General features: G+C 38.4%; 1 protein-coding gene across 2 annotated transcripts in view; it reads right to left on the bottom strand.

Annotated features, from left to right (window-relative positions):
- Positions 1-2,348, bottom strand: part of LOC126088105 (solute carrier family 12 member 8) — a 189,238-nt gene extending 186,890 nt beyond the window's left edge. Inside the window, exon 1 of one of the 2 annotated variants that reach the window (XM_049906204.1) lies at positions 2,249-2,348. The gene's annotated coding sequence lies outside the window, so the exon portion shown is untranslated. Of the gene's footprint in view, positions 1-2,063; positions 2,169-2,248 lie in introns of those variants that run through there. The other variant, XM_049906212.1, reaches the window with a different exon arrangement.
- Between the last annotated feature and the right edge of the window lie 17,093 nt (positions 2,349-19,441).

Here is a 19,441-nt window from a genome sequence, read left to right as displayed (position 1 = left end):
TGGGATTAAATCCAGGTTTAATATTATCTAGGAAAACTGGCGAGTGAAATGTTATGCTAGGTCTTTTTCCCAAAGAACCATTTAACTGTCATCCCTTCACCTGCCCAATCTTCCTGAAGCTCTGCAGTGTCAATGAGCGTTCTCTCTGCATGTTACCATACTTTTACTATAACTAATGGGCTGATTCAATTCCAATACAATGGGGTACTCCCAAGCTGCTTTGTTCCCAGGAGTCTTGTCTATCCTCATCTTCACTACAGGTGGGTTACTCTCATTTTGGGATCCGAGTGATATGCCCTTCCTTTTCAATCCTCCCTACCCTATCCCTTTCTGCAGCTAGAGGAAGTAACTAATAGTATCATAATCTATCAGAGAGTACTGTTTAATATGTCTACTGGAAGTACTAAATATTTTGCCTCGTGACAGTAAGTATTGACCAACAATTATGTCTCGTATTTTAATTGTATACATTGTCAGGCAACTGCCTCAAACAATTACTGTAACAGCTCATACACAAAATAAATATTGTAGACCTCTTGTCAACAAACAAACCTGATGTTTTTTTGGGTTTCATGGGATTAGCTATCATGATGCTATTACAGGAATGATGTCACCAAGGCAGAAAGGTCATCAAGAAGATGAAGAGAGAGACCTTCCACTCAGTCTTTCATGGGTCAGATTGATGTTAAAACTGACGGCACCACACATAGAGCAGAAATATTAAATTCCATGTTTTAAAATGTACTTAAACATCAGTGTACAAGCACCCCAATGTTTGACTGACATAGAAATTAGACACTGTTACAAGTAAATTCAATAATTAAAAACTGTAATGACCATCTGTGTCCACCTACACAGCAGAGTGGTCCTTACAGCTGATTCTCATGTGAGATACTCAGGTTCAATTCCCGACACTTTCACAGATTTTTCCACGGTGGGATGACTGGAGCATGGTGCTGAGCCTCGCAAAACCAACTGAGGAGCTGACTGGCTGAGCAGTAGTGGCACAAAGTCCGCTAACCTGACAATGGCCAGGAGAAATGTGTGATGAACTGTGCACCTGTAGATGGCATCTCAAAGATCAACTGAGGATGACACGGGAATTCTTACTATGATTTACACTTATTATACTATGGATTTCATGCATTTCCTAGTTTGTGAAGCTTCACATTATTCTTTCATTCATGGGTGTTAGTCCAGTAAAATATGGAGGAGAGCTTTTGTGATTTTGGAAAGCAGGGAACAGGTACTGGCAGATTCTAAGTTGTGAGAATTGGCTCTCAGTTGTGCCTGAGTAGCTCACATGTAACAGTATAACCTGACAATAGGAAGGTTCTGAGTTTGAGTTTTGGTTTAGCAAATAGTTTTAATCTACAGCATTAAATAGGCAAAAGTCAATAATTTGAGCCACTGCAAAACAAATTATGGCTGCAATAGACATACAGTTAATCATTTTGTAATGTCTGAAATTTCTAATGGTCATCAGGAGCATAGCAACAGTAGTTTTTAATACCGGTACCGACTTTTTGGAAATTTATGATATATAAATGCAACATAACTGAAGCGTTTGCTTGTCACGGAAGTGGGTTGTCATCACTGAAATCACCAACTTTACTCACCACAGAATTCGTTAGAATGTGCTGTTCACTGTCAACTACAGCTGCACACGATTATTGATACACGTACTTACTGGAAAAACTTATTCCAATCAATTATCAGTGTGAATTATTACTGAACGCTGTTATGTGATCTACAGGCAACTTGTGGACTATATTGGACAGAAATATCTGGTGGGTATTGCAACTGCAAGAACAACTGCATTGGCAAGTTGGAAAGTTACTAACTGGATTGATAAACTCGTCTAATGCGATTACACAAACGATGAGCGATCTAACTCGTCATTTTGGAAGAGGATATTATTTTGTGGAATGTCACTTTAAAACTTTTAATATAAAATGCTCCACAAAAGCTAACTTTTCAAAATTGTTTGAATGCCAGTATATAGTAATCACAAGTATTACATTATGAACCGTACGCACACATCTTTTTTTCGAGAGACCTACCGCTTGTACGACGACAGTCTCTCATGCTGTGTGCTAATACGAGTTTTTAACACAATAACATATCCGTTTCGCTTATGTAGTTCATAATAATCCAAAAACGTTGGGAACAGACTGCCTTTTCAACAGCATTTACACCAAATTACACAGTGATTTTCTGAGTGGTTAATTAGTGGCACGATACTTACTATACATTAACAGATTTCTGTCATAATGTTGTTCTATACACCAACACGTAATCACCACACGCCCACGCGACAACACATGTCATGTCACTGACATTTATCGAAAGATCAAATAGCTAACAAAGGTACAGTGACGAAAGAATCATTTTCTTACAAATAAATATTTATATTGTGGACAACAATTGCAATTTTTAATTTCGTAATCAGAATTAGAATTCATCATACACTTTGTATATATTAACTTTTTCACTTTATTTTAACAATAATCTTTATTTTCTTAGACATTTTTCAGATTTTACTGCTTCTACGATATAACTAATATTTTCGGTAGTTTCGTACATCGGATTTATTACTGTAAAGCGTCGCCCATCCAATGACAGTCATTATTATGGAATATCTTCACCTCTCCAAATATACAATTTATAATAGTTCGATTATCGGAACTGACTGTTTGTATACAACACAGTGAGTGAGTAAACTCTGCCGCGAAGAGTAATGGAGTGATACCGTGGAAAGTGTTCCCGAACCTATTAAAAATTATTCTGCTGTAATTGTCATTGTTGCATTTAAAGGAACATGGGCCGACGAAAAAGCAAGAGGAAACCTCCGCCGAAGAGAAAGGCGATCGAACCTTTGGATCTTCAATTTAATTGCCCTTTCTGTAATCATGAAAAGTCATGCGACGTTAAAATGTATGTAACTGCATTCTTTTTCATAAACGTCTTCTTTTTGTTTTTAGAATTTATTTATTATGTATGTACTTGGGTAAACGAAATTCATCAAGGTAAAGTTTTTTGATGTTGCGTCACCGAAACATTGTTCCACCAGTGCCCCGTAATAGGTTTTATTCCCTAGTCTCGCCCGGGCTTGTGAATAATAAACTCTATTATGTGGCACATACAATGAAATAACTTAAAAGAAAATGTTAATTTTAACACGAAGCTTTTTTGTCATTTACAGGGACAAAGGAAGAAATACGGCGCGAATAACGTGTCGTGTTTGCCTGGAGGATTTTCAGACCTCGATAAATTGCTTATCAGAACCCATAGACGTTTATAACGACTGGATTGATGCATGTGAAACTGCTAACTGAGAAAATGACTAATTTTAAGTGATAATCAGTTTTACAAAAAGTTCGTATTTTATGTTACCTGGCAAGAATGATTGAGATTAAGCAGTCACGCGTATTGTTAGTTTAGTACAGACACCAGTTTGTTAGAGGACGATAGTTCTAAAAACAGAAAGTTGTGAAAGTGTGCGCTGTACAATATTTGTGCTTGTATTTTTCATTTTTGCCTACTTGTTACTGTTTAGTGAAGAAAGCTCTGTAATGTTAGTCGCATATCCTTTTATAATGTGTAATAATGTTACGGTTTCCCCTGGATTTTCCGTTGTTGTTTTCCATGAAACAAAATTAATTTAGTAGAATTGTAAACGGCAACAAGACTTTAATAATCTGAATGGGCATAAGTCTGTGTCAAGGACAAGTCTTTGGGCAGAGCATATCTTCAAAACCAGTACCTGGCATAAATCTTTATTAGTTACTTGTTGATTTTGCTCACCGAGCATGAATTTTTTTGTAGGATGTTGGGAAAAAAAAAAACAAGTAATTTGTAGTTAAGAATGTGCAACACACACACCAAAAATTTTATCTGCTGTTAACAGTCATAAGATTTGTGCATAGAAGTATAATTTGTTTTCTTATGTCACCAATCATTCCATTAATGCTATTACTTTACAGCTCTTTGATATGTACCGTTGTTAGCATGCGAAGAAAATCTGTGGCTGAAAATGCCACATTTGTTTCATCATATCACATTCTTAAAATTTGGGAAAGATATCTGACACAAAATGCCACATTTCTTTTACTGTTTCACATAGTCCTTTAGAAAATATTGATTTAAATAGTGTATTATTGATTGTGCAATAAACAAAGCAAGTAACAGACAGAAAAGTCTCAAGAATGCTTCCTTACATCAAAATATGATCATCATACCTTTCTGTTTCAAAATAGTCTCTTAAACCTGTTACACTGCATGTATTCAAATTATTGTAGCAGTGCAACTGCATTACTGTTGAAATATTTCAATAACTTCCAAGAACCTTTGAGCAGAACATAATCTGTGGCGAATATGAGTGCTCTTTTAGATGTTTCAGGTACTTCTCTTATTTGCTTCATAGTTGGCCAATTAACATCCATTATTTTGTTCTCTCGTTTACCCAGTTTTTATCTAAAGATTCCCAAGATGACTTATTTTGTGATGTTAAGGAAACTTCTCAGTGCATCATAGGTCTGCTGGCAATCCCAAGGACTAAAAAAAAAAATTGTGGCCTAAATTGATTTCATTTTGTAATGAATACAATTTGTTTTGTTCTCATGTCATTACCCTGGTAAAATACAAACATAAATAAAATTTATTTGTGAATGATACTGTTTATAATAGTGCTTTTAATTACACTCATAAGCAACTGAATTAGACAAATATATCTGTTTATTCTAGCACTACTTGCAGCATGAGGATAGTGGTGACGCATTGCTGCAGTCACCTTAGGATATATTGTAAGCATACGGGAGCATTTTGATGATTGACAGTGGAAATACTGTCACAATACATGGTAATGAGTCAAAGATGTACACATATCTCAATAGTGTACCCAATTATTTAATAGGAGAAAGATAAAGTGATTTGGTTATCTACACACACACACACACACACACACACGTGTTCAGTGCTCCTCAAACCATTCAAACATCCCAGATGTGTTCAATTGGGGTCAGAACAAAGGAATTAGGTGGCCAAGACATCTTGAATTCACTATCATCCTCATTAAACCACTACTATATGATGCTAGCCTTGTTAGAAGGACAGTTATCTAGCTCAAAGATTCCATCACCTACGGAGGAGGCATCGAGCAAGGTGGTCTGCAGTAATATTCACATGGTTCACAGCTGTTTCTGCAACACTTCTTGTGAAAGTCTAGGTGAATGCACCCCCATAACATCATAGCGCCCCATTGGCCTACACCTGTGAATCTTTTTCTTTGTAAATATCTTTCACATGAGAATGTCTCGAACTGCCAAAAGGGTGCCTTGTTTCATGCATCATCTTTTGTAGTTTTTGACATCATTGGTATTTATGAAGATGTTCAGTATCTCAGTCCAGATGGCTTCTTTCCACGCTTCAACTATGTCCAGTCACTTGTTTAGCTGTGTCAATGTTAATCACAGATATATATAAGGAGAAATATATTTGTGGGGTACTCCTTGCTTGAAATCTAAACTGCAGGTGGCTGTCACAGCAGCCTTACAAGATTTGTTATCATCTCGTTCCCATGGTACATTGGTCTACTCCATTTTCATGTGACAGTATGGCTTTCTCTCCAATGTAACAGCAATTTCTAGTTCATGGTTAGCTGACATTGTCAGCAAGACAACAATCTCTGAATTTGAATACTATAATCTTACTAGAGAATCTATTTTCCCAAATCACACACATAAAAAACTAGTTTGGACAAGTTAAAATATCAGAACTGAAAAGTTATTACAAAAAAATTTCCTGTCTAATAATCATTTTTCATTGTAAAGAAGAAATTTTAATATTCGTATTACATAATATATACATATGTACCATTGTGCCACTCATAGCTGAATTTGTGAAACATTCGTGTGCTGTTTTGACTATGTACAGCACTTTCAAAGTGTATGCATGTTGTAGTTGATCGGTTCTGCCACTCGCTATCGTCATCCTACTCTTTATTACACAGTACACCGAAAGTATTTATTTGTTATGTTTCTAAGTTGTTATGTAAAAAACAAACTGCTGCCACCTGATGGTACTTCTAAACACTATATAGTCTGTTTCATTACTGCCTCGCAGTGTGCCATCAGCTGTCACAATGGATGCAGAAGGCAATATCCAATGAGCCAAATGTATTTGACCAGAAACTTTTGTGCTTATTTGGCACAATCATGGTTTTTTTTTTTTTGTATAATGTTACACTACAGCATGTTTTTACTATTACAGTTGTTCCCACATGTGTCCATGACTAAATGACATTGCACTACACTAAGTGGCACAATGGTCTATATTAGTTACCAAACAATGGAAACTCCAGGATGGAATATCAACAATATGAAGAGAACGATAAATTGTTACTCACCATAGAGATGACACATTGAGTCGCTGACAGGCACAACAAAAGACTGTTACACATTTAGCTTCCAACTAAAGCCTTCTTCAGAAAAGAAAGCACACACATTCACTCACACACGCAAGCACACCTGATGCGTACATGACCATTTTCAGCAGCCTGTCCTTATACCTTATCTAGATATGGGGTTTGTTGATTAAGTTCTTTTGATAGACCAGAACTAAAGTTTGTAACTAGGAAAATAATAATGAGTTCTTCATGAAAGTTAGAATCGTATTTCATACAAATTTTAGGGGCTCGCCCGGAATCAGTTGACAATGCAGTTTTATCGCCTAATCTGCAACATTCACAATGAATTTTTCTGAATGCTAATTTGCCTATGATGATGTACCAAAATGTAAATGTGGTGATTTTTGATCTACAATGAGGATTCTCATTTTAACTGTGACTGGCAGTAGCAGTGTGATGAAAGAAGAAATTTTAAACATTACAAAAGGAGAAATGGCCGTTGAAGAAAAAAATCTAGAAATGGCATTAGAAGAAAATGGAAAAGTAAAGAAGAATTTTCTGGTTTTATTTTTCAATCACTGGCTGGCGAACTTGAAGCTAAGAAGTCATTCGTTGAAGCATCATTTGCAGAAGAAGAGTTAGGAGCAATCTGCAATATATTGTGTATAGATCGTGGGATGAAAAATGAAATGACTACCAAGATTTGTTGTTATTTATCGAACATTGACAAACTTGTGGTGAAAATTAACAATGGCATAGACTGTGAGGAGGATGATTGCGATCCCAATGATGGTTAGCGATAAAAGTTTGAATTTACTCGAAAAGAAGACAGACAGAGATTCTGATTTAGAAACAGGCGATAAAAGCGAAACACAATTCTCGCCACATTTGCAAGATCAGTGCAAATTTTCTGTCATTTTGTGATGTCGAGGGTGCTCTAAAGCCATTTACTGGCAGTGACAGAAATTCAGGTAAGAAGTAGATCACAGACTCAAGGAAACGTCACTTTTAATGGGATAGTGTCAACTGCAAGTGCCTGTTTTCACAAAAAAATTTGAAGATTTGGCTAAGATTTTAATTGGATAAGAGTGGCCTTATATTATGGGCTGTGGTGAAGAAAGGTTTGCAGGAAGAATTCGACATGAAAATAAGTGCTGCAGAGTTCCACCAAGTGCTGTCTTGATGAAAGAAGGAATGGGAAGAGTCTCTTCAAGAATATTTTCTTATAATGAATGAAATTGCCAACCATGGTGGTATTGATAATGACTTACTGTTTCAGTATGTGGTTGATGGAACAGAAGATGACTCGGGCATCAAACTTCTGCTTTATGGTGCTGGAAGTGAGAGAGAGGTTAAGGGAAAAAATTAGGTGTTACGAAAGAGCTGTGAAGTCATTGCCAAGAAGAAATAAAAAAATTACAGCAACAAAAATTTAAACTTCGATAAGAAAGATGCTAAAGACTCGAGTAATAGAAATGCTAAAAGCACAGCTTGGGCTCGAAACCAGGAGTGTTTCGATTGTGGTGCCAGTGGTCACAGATCAAGTGATTGCAGCCACAAGAGCAAGGGAAAGAGCTGCTTCAATTGCAAGAGTTTGGTCATATCTCATCCAAATACACAAATCAGTAGGACAATCAAAAGGCTACTATAAATCCGAACACTGTTAAGATGAATATTAACACTCGAAATTTAAAAATGAGTAACAGAGGTGAAGGTGCAAACTAACAGTGGCAGTTAACTTATTATGACGGGATGTTTATGAGATTATGAAAGCTCTAAGTTTACAAAATACAAATTTATTCTTGATGGGATTTGGGAAAAACTGCATCTCTACACAAGTGTACTTTACAGGCATTGTTGAGATTGATTATGTGAAAACTGAAGTAGATATTATGTGGTTTCTAAAGACATTATGAATTTAGAAATGGTAATTTTCTATATCAAACTGAAGTTTTAATAAACAAGGACAGTGTTACTATTAGGAAGCCAGAAGGGCAAGCTCATCTTATGTGTATCCACATAGAAGACAAACCAGAATCAGATACTGAAAGCTCTGTTAGTGATGACACAAAGGAACACATGGATGACTTGGTGACTAATTACAGCCCAACAATGTCAGAGAAAAGATTATTGTGAGAGAACAACAACTGATATATAGAAGACCCAGAAGATTGTCACCAGGGCGGAAAGAAATTAACAGCCAATTCCAGACTTGGCTAGATCAAGGAATAATAGAACCAAGTTCATTTGAATATGCTATTGAGGTTGTAGTTGCAAAACAGAACAATGGAGATTATTATCGTTTCTGTATGGACTACAGAAAATTAAACAAGATCACAGCAGAACATCATTACCCATTGCCCCTCATACAAGATATTTTAGTTAAACTACAAGATGCCTGTGTGTTTTCCACATTAGACTTCAAGATCTTTTTTAGTGTGGAAGAGGAAAGCCAAAAACATATCTCATGTGACACACTCAGGGTAGTTTAAGTTCCATTTGCCTTATCAAATTCACCTGCAGTGTTTCAGCATTTTATAGATCCTGTGTTTTGGGTACTGGCTTGAGGATAACTTCATGTTTATTTACATGGATGATACTATAACATCATCAAAGAGTGGTGATGAAGCATTCAGTGGCTTGGTTTAATGTTAAAAACTGTGGCAGAATATGGCTTGGAAATTAATTTTGCAAAATGCCAGTTCTTAAAGGGAGCTGTTGATTTTATTGGGTGTATTATACAGTGTGGACAAATCTATCTTTCTTCTGAGAAGACAATAGCCACTCAAAACTTCCCAGAACTGAAATTTACTGCAGCAATACAAAGTTTCCTATGTATAACTGGTTATTTTACTAAGTTTCTCTCAAATTACTCTACAGCGGCCAAATCTCTGAGTAATGATCGAGAATATTGTTTGAAAGAGAGCAGAGGTAAACAATCAAGATGCTCAAACAAATCCTTTCATTAGGTTTAGTTTTAAAAACTAAAACTCAAAATGCGTAACTGAACTACACATGGGTGCAAGCGAAAAAGGTTTTGGAGCCACGTTATTGCAAAAATCTTCAGAAGATGACAAGTCCCATCCACTCTCATATATGAATGGGGGGGGGGGGGGACACCAAACACCTGAAGAGGAAGTTTTAGCTGTTGTTAATGCCTTAAGGAAATTCCAGGTGTATTTACTAAGAACACATTATAAAATTGTAATGGCCTGCACTACATTCCAAAAGACTGGATAAGAAGGACTTGTTATCATGAACAGCAACATGGGCTTTAGTTTAGGAACAGTATTCCTACACCATTGAAGACTGATCTGGTTCTAGGATGAAACATGTAGACTGCATAAGTCGTCATGTGAATGTACTGTTTGGTTTCACAGATGGTTTAATAGTCAGAATCAGGAAAATCAGTAGAAGAATGATGGTTTACCAACAATCGAGCATTCTCAAAGATGTAGGCCTTATGAAAACTTTTTAATGAGAGATGGAATTCTTTTCAAATTCTATGATGGAAGAGAGACTTTGGTGGTTCCAAGCATTGTGCAACTTGAAATCATCAAGCTTGTGCAGCAGAAAGGTTATTATGCAGTTAAGCAAACTGGGGAGGAAGTAAAACAATATTATTATATACTAATGAAAAATATACCTAAAAACAAAGATGATGTGACTTACCAAATGAAAGTGCTGGCAGGTCGACAGACACACAAACGAACACAAACATACACACAAAATTCAAGCTTTCGCAACAAACTGTTGCCTCATCAGGAAAGAGGGAAAGACGAAAGGATGTGGGTTTTAAGGGAGAGGGTAAGGAATCATTCCAGTCCCGGGAGCGGAAAGACTTACCTTAGGGGGAAAAAAGGACGGGTATACACTCGCACACACACACATATCCATCCACACATATACAGACACAAGCAGACATCAAATCAATTATATACTAAATTTGACTGACAAGGTGGAAAGAGTATCTTCATTTGTGTAAGATGTTTAAAAGTGAGTATGAAATCAGGGAAGAAGGAAGATTTCCCTCATTCCTTATTCAAGGAAAGAGAGCCATTATATTCTAGTCGCATGGATCATATTGGACCACTTCAATCAATGCACAAAAGATACAACCACATTATGAATATTATTGATGCATTTACCAAGTTTATATCGCCATACTCTGTACTGACTACAACATCAACAAAGCAATTAGTAAGATGGAATTACAATAAACTAGTTTTAAGAATCCAGTCCAAATAATTACTGAGAGAGGGACTTGTTTTACTTCTCAAGAATTCAAGGAATACTGCACTGGAGAAGGAATGGAACACATTTTAATAATGACAGGACTCTCTCGAGCTAATGGACAGGTTGAAAGGATCTATTCTACTTTGGCTAAACTCATTGCTAAGCTTAGTATGAATGGTACAAGGTAGTACCATTAATTGAATGTGCCATGAATTCAACATTTGATAGGACTTAAGATGCATATTCAGACTGATCTTCTCATCACAAAATTTTTATTTATTTGAAGAGAGATGCAGTAAACTGAAGGAAGATGCTAAGCTATAGATCAGCAAGGTGCAAGAAGAAAACTGTGCTAGCTTCAACCAACATCAGAAGAAAGCCTCCAGGTACAAAGTTGGTGAGCTGATGACAATAAAACCAAAGACAAACTGGATCAGCACTAAAACTGAAGGCCAAGAATTTAGATCCCTAACGAGTTACAAAAGTTAAAACTAATTATTTATTTATCGTGTCAGAAGCAAACTAAAAAAAAAATTAGATGCATTACTACATACATACATACATTATGGTTTATAAATTAAACTAGTCAAGAATGAAATAAATGATTAGACACAGATTGTGTTGTCAAACATAGGTGATTTTAATCTATACAGTGGATGCCCAAAAATTTGCAACATCCAGTGCACTTTGTGTAGCGTTTACAAGGTCCTCCATGGTGCACACAGTTGGAGGTAATGTGCATTGTAGCAGATGTGTTGATGTCTGCACGCCAGCTCTGCAGTCACACTGGAGAGAGTCCACCTGGAAGCCCCACCTCTCCAGATTACTCTTGGATCTTGTGACAGAAGAACGCAGACGGTTGAGTGATTTCCATGTGGACCATTTCTCTGTGTGGCCTGGGGGAAGAACTTCTTGCGGGATCAGCCACTCCTCCAGATGCTGGCATCTGACCTGCCATCTCTTCTCCCGGTGTTGATGTGGAGTGTCAGCAAGTGGTTCTGTAGTGTGAAGGAAGCTCTTTCTAAACACAAGTCTTTGCTGTGCCGGTTGGTGGCCATGTAGTGGGTGGGCTTCGGATGTTAATGCCTTCTTCATTTCACTCCATACTGCTGTATCTCTTCGGATGTCCGGGGGGGGGGGGGGGGGCTATGCCGTATAAGCAGTACAGTTTTTCCACAGGTGTGGCTCTTAGACAACCCGTAGTGATACGACATGTCTCATTCAGAGTAACATCAACTTTCTTTGTATGTGTAGATCTGCACCATACTGGGCAAGCGTACTCAGCTGCAGAGTAGCAGAGGGCTAATGTGGATGTGCGCACTGTGTCTGACTGTGCTCCCCATGTTGTTCCAGTCAGCTTCCTAACCACATTGTTCCTGGCAGCCACTTTTTGCTTTGTTTTTAAGCAGTGTTCCTTATATGTAAGAGCATGGTCCAGAGTAACTCCGAGGTATTTTGGAGTCTTGCAGTGTTCTAAAGAGGTTCCTTCCCAATCTATCTGCAAGGTTCTACTAGCCTGTCTGTTTCGGAGGTGGAAAGCACAGGTCTGGGTCTTAGAAGGATTTGGTTTCAATTGATTGTCCCTGTAATAGGCAGTTAATTCTTTCAGAGCATCAGTTAGCTTCCGCTCCACCCTCTCAAAGCTGTGATCTTGTGCTGTGATTGCTCAGTCATCTGCATATATGAAGCTTTGTGTTCCTTCTGGTAACGGCTGGTCATTAGTGTATATATTGAAGAGGGTTGGTGCCAGTACACTGCCCTGTGGCAACCCATTTTTCTGATGCCTCCATCTGTTTCTTTGTCCTTGATATTCCACAAAATATCTTCAGTTCTGCAGAAGATTTCTAATTAGACAGGTTAGTTTGTAGTCCTTGGAGAGGTTGTATAGCTTCAGCAACGAGTCTGTGGTTGACAGTGTCGTAGGCGGCTGAAAGATCTATAAACACCGCTCCTGTTATCTGCCGCCTTTGGAAGCCGTCCTCTATATGTTGTGTCAAATTCAACACCTGTGCTGTGCAGCTCTTCCCTTGTCTGAATCCTGCCTGTTGAGGGATCAGTAATGGTTCTATCATATCTGTAATTCTTTGGAGGATCAACCTTTCCAATATCTTATACAGGTGGCATAGGAGGGAGATTGGCCTATAGCTTTTGGGGTCATCCCGGTCTTTCCCTGGTTTATGTATAGCTATAATTTTTGCTTTCCGCCAAGATTTTGGTATCTTGCCACTCTTGACACAATTATTCATTAGCTCGAGTAGCCAGCACTTTGCACCTGGACCAAAGTTCTTGATCTGTTCACTTCTTATGTCATCTACCCCTGCTGCTTTTCCGACTTTGCACTTATTTAGAGCTGAGTTGAGCTCATTCAAACTGAATGGTCGAGACAGAATGTTTCACTCTTGTTCGGGCTCCCTTTCCAGGGTTCATCTCCCGATTTTACTGGTCAGGTTTACCATTTTTAAAAATCTGGTGTGTGATCTGGTCTGCCTTCACATTTGTATGCGTATTGGGTTGGGAGGGATCATTGTTAAGGTGTCGTAACAATCTCCAGGCCTTTTGACTACTTCTACTCATCTCACATTCTGTCATCAGTTTAATCCACTGTTCTCTCTTTGCCTCAGAGATTGAGGAGAGAGTATTTAGCGCAGCCAGATAAGTTTCCTTGCTATAAGGGTTTTCTTCATATAGTCGATAGTATCCGTCCAGCAGAGCAGTTGTTTCAGGTGTCACACCTTCAGTTACATTGTCCTACACCCTCTTGGAATTGATGCCCGGGAGCAATTTTTGACAGTTTGAACAAAGCTGTCATACTCTTCAGGAATAGGTTGCACAGACTAAATCTCCTTGTCCAGCATCTTAGCAAATTTTTTCCAATCAGCTTTCCTGAAATTGTATCTCCGTTTGAAATTCACCTCCTGTGGCCTTATTGCTGGGAGAACTTGACACAGTAGTGGCCTGTGTTGCGTCTTTGGTGTGGGCGAGCACACTGATTTAGAGCAAAGGTGTGTGATGTCTTCACTCACAAAGAGGAGGTCAGGGTTAAATCCACGTTGCCACCTACCACTGTTGAAGGGAGGGAGTAGCTTGCTGTCATGTATAAGAGACAACTGTTAGGATTCAGCCCAGGGGAGGACTGCTTCCCCATTTTCGTCATCTTCAGAGTATCCCCACAAATGACTATGGCTGTTAAAGTCACCGATTACTACAGACATCTTGCTGTTATGGAAGTCCCTGGGTGGTGTGAAGGAAAATGCAGCCGAAGGGGGCTTATACACAGAGGTAACCACGCAGTTACTCAGCTCCATTGAGATGACTTTGATGTTATTTTCTACGGTGCAGTGAGCACTGATTATCTGAAGCCCTGGTCTTCCATACTGAGAGTGCGGTGTTTCTGCAGCTAGTTTCATGCCCGGTATTTTTGGTCGTCTCTGTTGCTCATCTCTTTGCGTCTCTTGTATACACAGGACGTCACATTTTTTGTCACGGCATAGGTTGGATAACAGATGTTCTTTGGCTGATGATATCCCTTCAATATTTATAGATATGATAGTTAAAGTTGGCTCTGATAAGGACCGTTTATTTACTCGCATGTTTGTTTGCTTCTGGTGTGAGAGAATCAGCCGTCTAGGTATACCTAGACGCCCAGTGGACGCCCGGATGTGTAAGACTTAGTTGTCAGGACACACCCTTTGTGGAGGCTTCTCTCATGTCCCCCATTAAAACTAGTGATATCTATGATATATGCCGAGAAGGTGATAACCACGATGGTCCCAGCACTACAACAACGTATTCTGAATCTATGCGATCCTGGCCAAGTGACTACACCAGACCCAAGTTGGATGATTGTCAGGATGACTGAATGGGGATTCAGGGGGGGGGGGGGGGGGTTACAGGGCTTCCCTGCTACAAGGCTGGTGACACCCCAGAGAAGCTGAATTCTGGAAAGTAGTTCCGGGTGTGTGTGGTCAAAAAATTTTCATGGAAAAACACAAGTCTTTCGATTAAGTTCTTTTGTTTATTTTGACAGTTCAGTAATAAAGTTTGTAACTAGGAGATTAATAAGTAGTTCCTCATGAAAGTCAGAACCATTTTTCCTACACATAGGTATTTATTGCTATCTGGGAAAATAAACTTCTTTAGTGAGAAGATTACATTATTCATTCCTAATTCATTCAATTGCTCTTGAGTCTAGTTTTCTGCTACTGTTAGAACTCATCGAATTTAGTGGCCATTGATTAGAATATATCACTTGTCAGACAACTGCTACCATAGTAGCATATCATTTGCTTTACAGAGTTTATTTGTTTCTTGCTAATAATGCTCAAATTGCTTGCTTTGTTTTTGGGATTTTTTTAATATATGGTGACTTAGTTGGATACAGAATTGTCACCTGCAGAAAACTCAAATAATTTGCAGATGAAACGTATAGACAGTGTATTCCTCTTCCATTTTTATTGTTTTATTGTTTGACTAACAGGTACATCAGTTAGCAATGTTAAAGTGTAATTTATTTAAAAAGGCTGCCAGCTGCACCAAAGTCCAGACATATGTGGATGACACGGGATGCAATAGCAAAGCAGAAATTTTGTCACTTTTCAAATGTCTCTTTACGAGCACCACATCAGCTCCTAACCATTACAAATACCCATCATATCTAATGAAAGGGGATCCAATCTGGCAGCACCAACTATGACAGAGGGAACTATGCCATGTGAGGGGTGATACTGTTCTGCATGCGACCACCATGAGTTTGGGCTTCACCATTGTCAGTCCGACTGCATGTTCTAAGTCCAGCTCCTTGGACTTGACACCTTCATAGCAATGGGCCTTCTTCCAGCCACAGCAGACTTCTACCCTGTTGGGTAGCCACTTGAGACCCCGGCAGTGCAGCCATTTGCTCTCCTGTGCTGATACTGGCATCCTGTTGTTGTGCACCTCAGTTCAAGGATGAGTTCCACTTCTGAGGGCTGACATCCCCTGCAAGAATTACAGGAGGCTTCTGTGCTGCTAGCACGCCTTGCCACAAGCAGCTGAGCCGAACGCATTTGGAGCACGAGTCACTGTGCGGACTCCAGGCTTCAGCATTCCTTTTGTCACTCAGATGACTGCTGGCCCCTGGCCGCCTGCTGGTTCAGTGGACCTCTGCATGCGTACTCAACATGTGAAAAGGGGGGCATGGTCACTGTGAAGCAACGCTGCAAGTGTTGTAGCTTGTGTCTGAATAAAATGCTTCTCTATTGATGTGTTGTCATGTGTTACTAATAGCCAACATCCTTACAGTGACCCACGGCCGCTACCCAATCCTGCCACTGTAGAAGCCGTCCACTCTGGGCCACTATATGGAGCTACAATATCAATGAATCACAAGTGGAATCTGTTAGCCCATACAAATATGGAGATTTGAAATGGAAGGATCAGCATCAGTTGAAGTGACTTTACTTCATACAAACCAAAACAGCATTTGACTGCAAATTTGTTTATTCATTTCAGATACCAATTTGAGTTGTTATGATCATCATCAGACTGATATAAAAAAGAATGGATGTGCATATTTATGAGTTAGTGCACAAGTTGGATCAGTTACCTTAAAAGGTGATAATGTTACCCCACTTCGTTGTTAGGATACTTGGAAAATTTGATCAGTCTGCAAAGAAAAATGTTTCCCATCTTAAAATATTGCTCAAATGTGTGGAATCCATACCAAATAGATGATCTACAGGGAATACTGAAAGTATACAGAGGACACTGTAAATTATCACATTTGTTTGACTCATGGGAGAGCATCATTTAAATGCTGAGAAACCTGCATGGCATACAGTCAAAGATAGATGACACTTATCTCATGACAGTCTAGTTACAAAGTTTGTAAAAACTGGTATCAAGTGAGTCATCTAAGAACATACTACAGGCCTCTATGCTTTGCACCTGTGGGGAGAAGAACAAGAAGTTACAGTGTTCACAGAATATGGGAACAGTCATTCTTCGTGTGCTCCAAAAGCAAGTGGAAGAGAAAGAAACCATAATATCTGCTACAGTGGGAAGTATCCTCTGCCATGCACTTCATAGTGATATGCAGAGTATGGATTTCTATTTATTTATTCCATGTGATCTGATGGTACACAGTGTGTTGCAGATGTCGGAGAATATCATTTAACATTGTTAACATGTATTAACATAAGCGTATAGTATCCTAATGTATTATATTGCTCAATGTTTTCAATTTAACACAAACAGCAAAATTACTGTTCTAAGTTTTCATTTACAGAGTAAAAACAGTGACACAACAAATATGACTTCATGGCTTTGCTAAATTTTATGTTGTCTTCGATGGACTTAATACTAGTGGGAAGACTGTTGAACAGTTGGAGGCCCATGTGGAAAACTCCCTTTTTACACAGTTGAGTGTTTGTACGTGTAACATGCAGGTTTGCGTTTTTCCTGGTGTTGTGTTCATGTATTTCATTATTTTTTACGACTCTGGGGTCAGTTGGCATTATGTGTTTTCTGAAAAATGTTAGAGTCTCAAGAATGTAGAGGCAAGGCAGTGTAAGGATTTCCAACTTTCTGAAGATGGGTTTGCAGGAGTCTCTGGGTTTGCTCCCAGTAATAATCCTCATTGCTCTCTTCTGGATTCTGAATGTGCTCAGAGCAGTTGGAGCATTTCCCCAGAATATTACACCATATTTTAGGTGGGCTTGTATATAAGCGTAGTATGCACTGGTTAATGTTTTCAGGCTAGCACATGTTTTCAGTACACTCAACGCATAACAGCCAGTACAAATCCTGGCATTTACCTTTCCTGTATGTGTATTCCATTTCAGGTTATCTTGAACCCACAGACCTAGGAATTTGAAAACAGTGTCGGTATCTATTGACTGGTTATTTATAGTGACAGATGGCTGAGAGGAATTTGCATTTTGTGTTGTGTGGAAGTTCATGGAAGCTGTCTTTTTGGTGTTGATAGTTAATCTGTTGATTTTTGCCCAGTTGCCGAGTTGATCAGTAGCCAAGTTCACAGCTTTTTGCACAGCCTCTGTATTCTCCCCTTTGAGGAGTACAGTTGTGTCATCAGCAAATATTATTGTTTTGTGTGCATCAACATTCAGGCTCAAGTCATTAATATACAGGAGGAAAAGTAGGGGTCCCAATACTGAGCCCTGTGGAACACCTTGCTTTACAGTTTTATTACTGATAGTATTTCAGTTATTGAGTTGCTTTGCCTATTAGTATATTTCATGCTGACTCTCTGCATCCGATTTGTTAAGAATGTAGCAATCCAGTTGTTTGCAATTCCTCTGATACCGTAGTGTTCTAATTTTTCCAGTAATAATTTGTGGCCAACAGTGTCAAAAACCTTTGACAGATCAAGAAATATGCGTGTTATGGATTGTTTTCTATCTAACAGTTCTAAAAGCGTATTTATGCAATCAAATACTGCAGTTTCAGTAGATTTGTTGCTTCTGAACCCATGTTGAGCTAAACTTAGTAAATCTTTTTTTTTTTCAATGAAGTCCATCATTTTTTTGGACATTATTTTTTCAAAAACTTTAGAAAAGCTGGATGAGATTGAGATAGGCCTGTAGTTATTCATATCTTTATTATCACCTTTTTTGAAGACAGGAATTACTTTAGAAAGTTTCAGAGCTTCAGGAAAGATACCTGCCTGGAAAGAACAGTCACTGAGGTAAGTTAATGGTTCACAATTTTTGATTACAGCTGCTGGGATACCATCAATTCCAGCTGAATATGAATTTTTTTAACTCTCTGAGGGCTTTTGCAACATAATTTTCAGTGACTTTGGTAATGAAAATTGACTCTGCACATGTGTGATATTTTTGGTTTGCTGGTTGGTAATTTGTGTTAGGATTATTTTGGACCAGTTTTTCAGCTATGCTTGTAAAGAAATTGTTGAATGAGTTCACCACAACTTTGGGATTAGATGTAGATTCATTGTGGAGTTTGATTTCTATGTTTGTGTGTGAAGCTTTCATTTCCCCTCTTTCCCTTTTTTGATATTCCACATTGCTTTTACTTTATTGCTGGATTTGTCAATGTACTCATCATTCTGCATCCTTTTTGCTTGTCTTATCACTCTTCTTAGGATACATGTGTAGTTTTTATAGTATTCTGTTAGTTGGGGGGAGTCACTACTTTGTTTACATAACATGTGGAGTATTCTTTTATGTTTGCAAGAGATTTTTATAGCTGGTGTAATCCAACTCTTGTTGCTATTATTATTTATTCTTACTGGTTTTTGCGGAAAGGCCTCTTCAAAGTGGTGGATTATTTTGTCAAGAAATATGTTGAATTTCATGTTGACATAATTGGCTGTGTACATCTCTGTCCACTTTTCTTTACTAAGGAGGGCATTTAGCTTGTTCAAGTTCTCTTGGGTGAAAAACCTTCGTAAAGTTTTAGGTGGGACTGGGTTTGAGGTATCTTTGCTAACATCGACCTTTAAAATGACAGCTTGGTGGTCACTGAATCCTGCATTGTATACTTCTAGAGTTGGATTAAGTTTATTTCTATTTGCAAAAATTTGATCTAGAGCTGTCTTGGATGTGGGTGTTATTCTAGTGGGCTCGTTTACAAGGCCATGCAGATTATTAGTTTTTGCAATGTTAATCAATGTTTCCCTGTTTCTGTTGTGGGTGAGAAAGTCTATATTAAAGTCACCACATATAATCACCTCCTGTTTCCACTGACTTATTTTGGATAGAAACAAGTCCATTTGTAACAGAAAATCATTAATACTACTGGAGGGGGGACGGTAGATTGTAGCTACAATTAGATTTAGAT

This window comes from Schistocerca cancellata, chromosome 1 (genome assembly GCF_023864275.1).
Source record: "Schistocerca cancellata isolate TAMUIC-IGC-003103 chromosome 1, iqSchCanc2.1, whole genome shotgun sequence".
Classification (NCBI taxonomy): Eukaryota; Metazoa; Arthropoda; class Insecta; order Orthoptera; family Acrididae; genus Schistocerca; species Schistocerca cancellata.
This window is presented reverse-complemented; position numbering and strand designations above follow the sequence as displayed.